At 27.0% G+C, this 9134-nt stretch overlaps 1 non-coding gene across 1 annotated transcript; it reads right to left on the bottom strand.

The window, feature by feature from the left end:
• Window positions 1-398: 398 nt before the first annotated feature.
• TRNAI-AAU (transfer RNA isoleucine (anticodon AAU)) lies at window positions 399-471 on the bottom strand. The gene has a single exon. It is a non-coding gene; the product is annotated as a tRNA-Ile (tRNA).
• Between the last annotated feature and the right edge of the window lie 8663 nt (window positions 472-9134).

Below are 9134 nucleotides of genomic sequence, written 5' to 3'. Positions count from 1 at the left end.
CTACCGCCTGGTAAAACAGTTCTAATCATTAGATATTAAACAGGTTACAAGAAATATGAGGCCACGTGTGGGATCCATCAGATAAGCAAAAAGTACCTGATCATTGAAGAGAACTTTCTAAAAAGAAGTCAATATGATTGAATAAAAAAAAGAAATCTGTAAATTCGTCTAGAATTTATAAATAAATATTTAGGATCTGTCACAAAAAGAAATTTGTTTTAAACCCGATAATTTTGCTTATCAAAATAGATGACCAAAATTTTTATAATTATTATCACTAGAATTCCTCATTTGAAAAAAGACATAAATTTCGCCAATTCTATTACATTTAAAAAATATGATACTGCTCTATAAGAAAATAATCATCAAATATTCTTTCTTTAACGGTTCAAAATATTTGCTTCCGAGCGGGATTGAACCGCCGGCCTTTGCGTTATTAGCACAACGCTCTACCGATTGAGCTACGGAAGCTTACAGATCTGTATTAACATATATAAATATATATTTTTAGAGTACATCACCAGAATATGAAGTTTTATAATGAATTATCTATCATTCCATAGATGTTAATAGAATTAAAATATTATCAAAGTCATTTTCCTTTGTGATTTATTAATGTAAACATCATTGATTAATGATAATAGAGCCCTTTTCTCTTGGCCTAAAAAAAGTCATGATTTTTGTGGTTGATAATATTGTGTAAATTCTTTACAATGGTGTGATGGTTTTTTATAAATGGGTAGAGTTTCTTTTTATCAATTATATCTATTGAGACGTAGTCAGCCGATTAGGAATATTGCACAACACCCTGATGCATCTTTTGAGATCTCCCTCTAATCTATCTTCATCAATTGCTCTTCTTCTCTCAAATGAGATGTGTTCAAGTGTCTTGCGAAGTGTGAGGGCTTGCATGTATGCTTCTACTTTGTCCGGGATTTCAACTGCTTAATGGTGTGATGATGAATATTTTTATTTATGGGTTAATTTTGGAATTATAGTTTTTCTCTTCAAGCATAACGTAATTGATTTTCCGTGGCTACATTATATCTATACTCTTGGCTACATCCAGAGTGCAGTGAGGATGCAATTATATAAACAACAATATAGTGTAGAATACTAACAAAATACTATAAGTCAAGTATTGAAGATTCGTAATGCCAACGAAAACGGAACCATATGCAGAAACAATAGTATTGAGAATTAGACTTGAATGTATAAGTCTTGAGCGTAGAAGATGTATTGAGGAAGACTGTAAGGATTATGTGCTTGAAAGAGCATGCAGAAAATCTATAATATAGAGCAATTTAAAGTTCTGGCGGGCAAACTCGAAAAGTATAAGAAAAATAGCCTAAAAATTTATATAAAATGCTAGGGGAGAATATTATCAAACTAGGTTAACAAAGTCTTTATTTAATAGTATGCATGATTATGCATGTATTAAAATAAACAAATTGGTTGTTTAAAAGAAGATTTATGACTAATCTAAAGATTAAAGGCCATGTAAAATCTTATCTAAAGCAAGGGTTGAAAATCCACTGTATTTTAAAAGACTTGATTATTGTATTTGTATTTTACCGCCATCATTATCTACAACTTTCGTAGTTGTTCAAAAATACGCTAATTTTTCTATAAAAAGATATATTTGTTTATAATTATGAGATATTACATCAGAAATTCAAACCAAACATTGGTGAAATTAAATTTTTTATTGCATGAAAAGATAAATTATTAACCCGAATATAAATTTTTATGATAATATGCAAACAAACGATAAAATTGAGGAAAATACTTAACTAATATAAGTCTTGAAATAAAAAATTAGCATTAAAAAAGGTTTTAAATAGGATGAAATCAAAGGAAGTATGGCTAAATCTGTTGTATATAAAAACTTGTATTTTTTAATTAAAAATATTGTGTTAGAGGTTAAATAATTTATAAAAAAATATAAATTTATTTTTTATATGCAAAAAAAGGAAAACCTAATGACTTACAGAACTATTACATAATTCTTGGTTCAGAGAGCTATAACTAATATTATTATGAAATATTACAGGACCTTTGTTTTTTGAAATAAATTCAAGCAATTTATTTGTGTTGTTCTAAAGATTTATTTTATTATTTTAAATGTAAATTTCAAATGCACTGTAATTACATATGTAATATGCATGGTAAATAATCAATTATTGACCGCTCTTGAAGTTCACTTAAGAAAAGGCGGTAAATCATATAATTATTTAAAGTTTGATTTTATTATTTTCATCATTTAAAGTTTGATTTTATTATTTTCATTATTGAAAGTTTGATCTTTTTATATGCTGTTGTTAAACTAAATAGAAGGTTTAATCTTGTTTAAAGATGCAAGATTAAAGTGCACATGTACATTTAAAAATTTAATTGTAGGTTAATTTTGTGTTAAAACTTTGTATTTTTGCATCTTTAAGCTTAAATTGATAGTTTACCAGGAAATAGCTTATCATTAGCTTAGAAATCTTTTCATCCTCTTAAATACAACCTTTCTTTTCAAGACTAATTATTCCAGAGTTTCTCCTGTCCTATAGTTTGAATTTATGCCTCGATGACATAAAATTATATACAGAAATTAAGGGTGGTGTTTTACGCAAATCAATTAAGTTGTGCTCAAGGGTAAAATAAAATGCCTTGAACTAGTATATAACTCATAAATATGTAAAATTATGGGCTGATTTATGTGCCTACCAAATAAACCGGTGATTCAATAAAGTTTTATTAAAACAAGTTATTTCTTGGATTTTACAGAGCTTTTCATCAAAATTTCGAAACATACGATCTAATTTATGTGTTAAAATATCACAAACCAAATACGAGCCCATAATGAAAAATGGAAACAGAAGCAGAAGCGCTGCACTCCTACTAAATGATCTAAAAAGGGCGCAAAGCAGCTCAAATGAATATTTCTCGGTTGGTATAGAAGACGATATCTACAACTGGAAGGTTGTAATATTTGGACCACCAGACACACCATATGAGAATGGTTTTTTCGTAGCACATATGAAATTCCCACACACGTATCCTGACGATCCACCAACTTTTATATTTGAGAAAAAGATGTTCCATCCGAATATTTCTCATAATACGAATGAAGTGTGTATTTCTATTTTACATAAAAGTGGGGAAGATGTTTTTGGATACGAATCGATGAGTGAAAGATGGCTTCCGGTAAGAAACCCCGAGAGCATAATATTAAGTATTGTTAGTTTGCTTATTGAACCAAATTGTGAAAGTGCTGCTAATATTGATGCGGCTAATCTTTATATTAAAGATAAACAGGAATATGATAGAATTGTTAGACGAAATACCCAGAAAGATTAGCTAATATAATAAAACATAGATAATAATAAAATTATAATTTATTAGAAAAATTTTCAATTAATTTTTATACATTTGAAAAAGATAAAAACAATACTTTTAAATTAGAAAAATATTGATAAAGATAAAATAGATTCTTGTATATTGAAATATTCAAAAATAAAAACCTGACCTATACATTAGAAAAACATTTATATAATTACTATATAAAAAAATGTAGAAACTAATTATATACTTGAAAATACAGCATTATTATACATTATATTAACTTGATATTTTTTCTAAAAATAATTTATGGGATGTAACAATTTGGCTTGCTTTAAAGATCCGTATTACTTTTCGCTTGATTCAGAAACATATAAGACAAACTTACTCTTAAATAAATTTTATAAGGCGCACGTTCAAGATAAATTTAAATAATCAATAATCAACCCACTGTATAGATCCATTTATTGCTGATTTGATTAAAAAATAATAGTAAGTCTAACTAACACATAAATAAATTTTATAAGGTGTACTTTCACATATAAATTTAAATAAGCATTAATCAACAATACACTTGAGCCCATCTCATTTGAGTGAAGAAAAGCAGTTGATGAAGATATATCAGGGGAAGGTGTCAAAAGATGCATCAAGGAGTTGTGCAATATTCCCAATGGGCTGACCATGCCTCAATAGATGGAATTGATAAAAAGAAAATTAACCTATAAATAAATAAAACGTGATTGATTTTTATAAATTGATTGCCCTCACATCGTTTTAATCCCCAAAATACCATAATTTGTATTTACATTTTATATAAGATGTCTATTCCATTAATTTCTGAAATATCACACTATAATAGGCGAGTAATCATGATCTATTTTCATATATATATCTCTTTGATTTATTATTTATTTGTATATCTAGGTGAATATTGGATTATTTGGAATAAAATATTTATCTATTCGTTAAACATAAAAAAAAGGTTACGTGCAATTTAAAAGACTCATCCAATTAAAAATAGCACGCATTATTTAATATAAGTAGGCTTTATACAATTCCTGTAAATTTATGGTCAACCCATTCCTTTATAAAAACATAAACATTTATTTATTTTTCAATTTTTTTTAACCTTTTATCGTCACGTAATAAATATATTTGAGATTGACTTTAAATTAAAAAAAGTTGCGTAATAGAATTTTTATCCAAATAATGACATGAAAAAAATTAATTTGCCTAATTTGCGTTTGATGTCAATTCTCGCTTCTAAGCTGATTTTCATAAAGAAAGTATTTTTACCCGTCTAAAGCATTGTGTTTCACAGCCCGTATAAATCTATGGTCTATTCGTATATTTCAGCAAAAATAAAACCAATAAACATTCATAAATATCTGTTATATAATATTACTAAAAATATTATTAAGAGTGCCATCTCGTTAAGGCAAAAAAAAGCTATCATAGAATCAAAAAAAATTAGCGTTTGATACATTCTTAGTAATATATAATGAAAATTTAGAAATACATGATTTTTAAAATATACTTACACTCCTCACAGTGTGTCTATTCACTATCTTTTTATACATTGGTTTTTAATTTTTCTATCCTATATATTTATTATATTGTGTTAAAAACGGCGCTTTTTATAAAATATAGCTGGGGCATATGTCTGTGTAATGTAGGATTCGGAATTGGAAATTTTTTATAATAAATAATTTCTTTTGATAACAACTTATATATATTCTTCTGTATATTTTCGACTTTAAGTTTTTTGTAACTTTTGCCTTCTTTTCGAAGAAATTAATAACAATAAAGTTCAAATATAGCTTAAAAATTAATATTTTTTATTATTAGACATAATTTTATTTTTTACTTTTATTACAGCATACTTATGGACATCATAATTTAAATTAACCCAATAAAATTATGTTTTTCACCATAAAAAAATATCCAAGTTGGTTTGTAAAATTATTATAAAGTATAAGAAATTATTTTCAGACTTATGTGACGGAGAAGGTTAGAGATCTATGTTTTTTTAAAATATCGCTCAGTATATTTGATAGCTCGTCTTACAATAGAATTATAAGCATTTTGAAGTCAATTTTTACAAATCAGGAAAGAAACTGCCTAGCAATATAATAAGAAAAATGCAAAATCTATAAGAAATCGACTTCAATTTATCGCTCTATAGTAATTCAAGATGCATATGCCAAGAGGTGAAAATAAAAAGGCTAAGATGAATAAAGAGACAAAAAATAATAAAATTTTAGATAAAAAAGTAGCGATAGAAGAGGCAATAAATTATAATAAAAAGAAAAAAATTGAATAATATTTGAAAGATCTAAATATCAACGGATTAATAACCCTTTTAAATTAAACTGAATACAGTTCTTTATATTGATGTAAGACAGAAAGAAAATTGCGATCAAAGGTGATGAAAAAATAATAATTAGATAATAAGAGAAAATGGGGGGGGGGGAAAATGATGTAGCAGATTGTTAACTATTTCGTTTGAATATAATGGAGAAGAAAAAATACCGACATTGTTTTTTACATATAAGAATTTGAAAAAAATGTACAATGTTCACCTATTTAGAGAGCTATAGAGTCATTAGGCATATTGAATTTTCCTACAAAAAAAGATGACCAGCATAAACCTCATTAATTCTAAAATTTCGACAGATAAAATTTTACATAGGATAATTTGTGAAATAATTGCTCCATGAAGAGACAATATGCTTATTCTCCGAAATAATGTCATAAATACCAGTTTGTTTTGTCAATAATATCCATGAAAGACTTACACAAGCAGACCTTCTGATCAATGACTGATATACTAGAGGATGATGTAGAAAGACTTAGGGTTAGCGAAAAATAAACTGGGAACTGTACGCCAGATACAAGGAGCTAAAGAACAAGCTTTAAAAAACACGAATTTATACAATTAATACAACAATATGCACATTAATGAGCGTATAGATGTGAATAAAGTCTGTTGTTCCATCAAATACAATTTCTAATAGCGCTTTTTGAAAAATCGAAGCTTTTATAATGAATTAATAGTTTTTTAGATATTAACACGAGTAAATGGATTGTCGGTTATTTTAAATAAAGAGATTATCAACAAACGACTGCATCGTAGGAATACTGCTGGCTATAGTATATTTCTGATTATCTGTATTTTGTGTGGCCCTAGTTATCTGGGTATTAAATTATGAATGTTATTGATCTTCATACCTATCTAAGAATCGTTTTTATTTAACGATAATATTAAACCTGTATCGAAAGATAATGATTAAAGCTTTAAACAAAAGAAACAATTAAATATTTTAAGACCATAGAACCATACAGAATAAATCCAAATATGCAACAAACGATGCCGAATATAGCGAGTGCGCACTCCTTTTTTGGGGGTTTAGAAGTCTATACAATGGGAACGATCTAAAATATTCATAGCTCTTTTATATTAGTTGTTTGAATGTATGTGGTTTTTTCTTACATATTTACTATGTTGTAAATTTTTGTCAATGAATTAGACTATTTATTTTGTTTATGGGTTAATTTTTGATTTAACATTTATATTCCTCAAGCAGATAGTGTGATACAATACTTAAAGTAAAATTTATCAATACTATTAACTTTCTCTTCTTGTGCTATATATTAATTGATACCCTTCTTCGCTCAAGACTTATCAGTTCAAGAGCCTTTATAAATCCTATGGTTTGCACATATGCCTCGACTTCGTTGTATATTCCAAGTTCTTTCAAATATTTCTTGTGAAATTTTGTAATCATCCCATCCCACGTTATTACATATGGAATTATTTTTATCAATGAATTATAATTATTTCCCGCTTTCAAATTTTTATCAAAAGAATTCCAAATATAGTATACTTATATAAAACAATATTCTCGATTAAGCATAGAGAATACCTGTTTAGTTCAAACACTTATTGTTGAGCAGCGGGCTATTTACATTTGACCATATATAAATAAGAAGTTTTTTAAATAAGTATTATATATTTTATAATTGTTTTTAACACCAAATGATTTAAAATAAAAATATTGCAAGTAAAACACCTCTGAAAATTTTAAGTTTATGATGGTAGATAAGAGTGAAAACGATTTTAAAAATTGTATTTTATTGAAGAAATTATTTTATGACGTCTATTTATCCAAAGTACGTACATGGATTTTATGATATATAAGTTATTTCTTTTAAATGCAAAAATAATTAATATGATATTCTTGTAGACTTTCAAAATCAAGTAAATGTGAAAAATTTAGAATCTACATTGTAAAAATTACAAGAAATAAATATTCGTCTTGATAGGTTTTGAATATTTTCGAAGATGTACATAAAATTGAATAAATATTTCTCTGTTTTAATTTAATGTATATAAGATTTTACAGATAAAAATATAATTTTTTTACGTACTAAATATTGCTCGATACCTTAAATATCTAAACCCGAATAATGCTGCACAAGCCATCAGATTTAAGTTGAAAACATAATTCTTGCCCAAATTTAGTAGAATTGTCATCATGATAAAATCTAAAGCAATTTGAATTAGATTAAAAAACGCCCATAAGAATTCTAAAAAAATTATTTGATATTTAATTTGAGGTCACAAGTTGTGGGGTATTTTAAAACCCAGTATTTCATATGTGTGTTAAAAAGGTGATAGATACATGAATACGTCTAAATGCTATTAGATTGTGATTAATTTTGAAATATGTAGAAATGTAAGAAAGATTTTATAAAGTTGATTGGGTTAATGTTACACAAGTTTTTTATTTTTTTAAAGAAATACAATTTATAATCAAAATTTCAAAAAAGTCTATTGTGTAAAACTAAAAAAACTATTGCACCAAAAACCTTTTGATGCCAAAAATAATGATATGGTTGATATTTTTCGATCATGAAGATATATAAAATACGGTAACATTAAACCAAGTGAAGAAGGGAAATTCTGTTTTATTCAAGACAGAAATGTGTTATTCGGTGAGAGGATAAAATGCTCACATTAAACGAAGCCATGAAAACAATCGACCACCTTGCAATGAGATGCAAGAAAATGTTAGGGCACGATTATACGTGAAGGCACAATCAAATCATAAAATGTCTTAATTTCCTCCTATCAAGACGATACAACTTTAAGAAAACCAAAAAGATCAGAACTCACTCCGTGCAAGTGATCCACGAAAACGAAAATGCAGAAATAAAGGTTGATACCAGAATCAAAACTGATATATTAATTAAACAAAATAGACAAGATATTTTTGTATACATTTAAAAAGAAAATTTTATTTGTGCTGATTGCAATAGGTATAACAAGCCTTGACAACTTAACTGAAGTTGAGAATAAAAAATATAGGAAGTATGTCATCTTGGCGAATGAACTTGGTTTAATTTACAAATGTAAAACAAGAATAACACCATTTGTAATGACTTTGAATGAATTATTACAAAATCCCATAAAAAGTATGTTAAGGAGTTAAAAATCCCTGACGAAGTAGAAGCATACATGTAAGCTCTCACACTTCGCAAGACACCTGAACTCATCTCATTTGAGAGAAGAAGAGCAGTTGATGGTGATCGATCAGGGGAAGGTGTCAAAAGATGCACCAAGGAGTTGTGCAATATTCCCATTGGCTGACCACGAGTAAACACATAAAATTTATAAAAATAAACTATACCCATAAATTAAAAATAAATTATAAAATATAGATGCGAAATATAGAAAGCTAGATCTACCAATCAATTTTTCATATAAAAATTGAATTTTTTTTTTATTTGAATAATACAAA

The sequence above is a fragment of the Rhyacophila brunnea genome, unplaced genomic scaffold, assembly GCF_057557595.1.
Source record: "Rhyacophila brunnea isolate RB1 unplaced genomic scaffold, BYU_Rbru_1.0 scaffold_163, whole genome shotgun sequence".
Lineage (NCBI taxonomy): Eukaryota > Metazoa > Arthropoda > Insecta > Trichoptera > Rhyacophilidae > Rhyacophila > Rhyacophila brunnea.
This window is presented reverse-complemented; position numbering and strand designations above follow the sequence as displayed.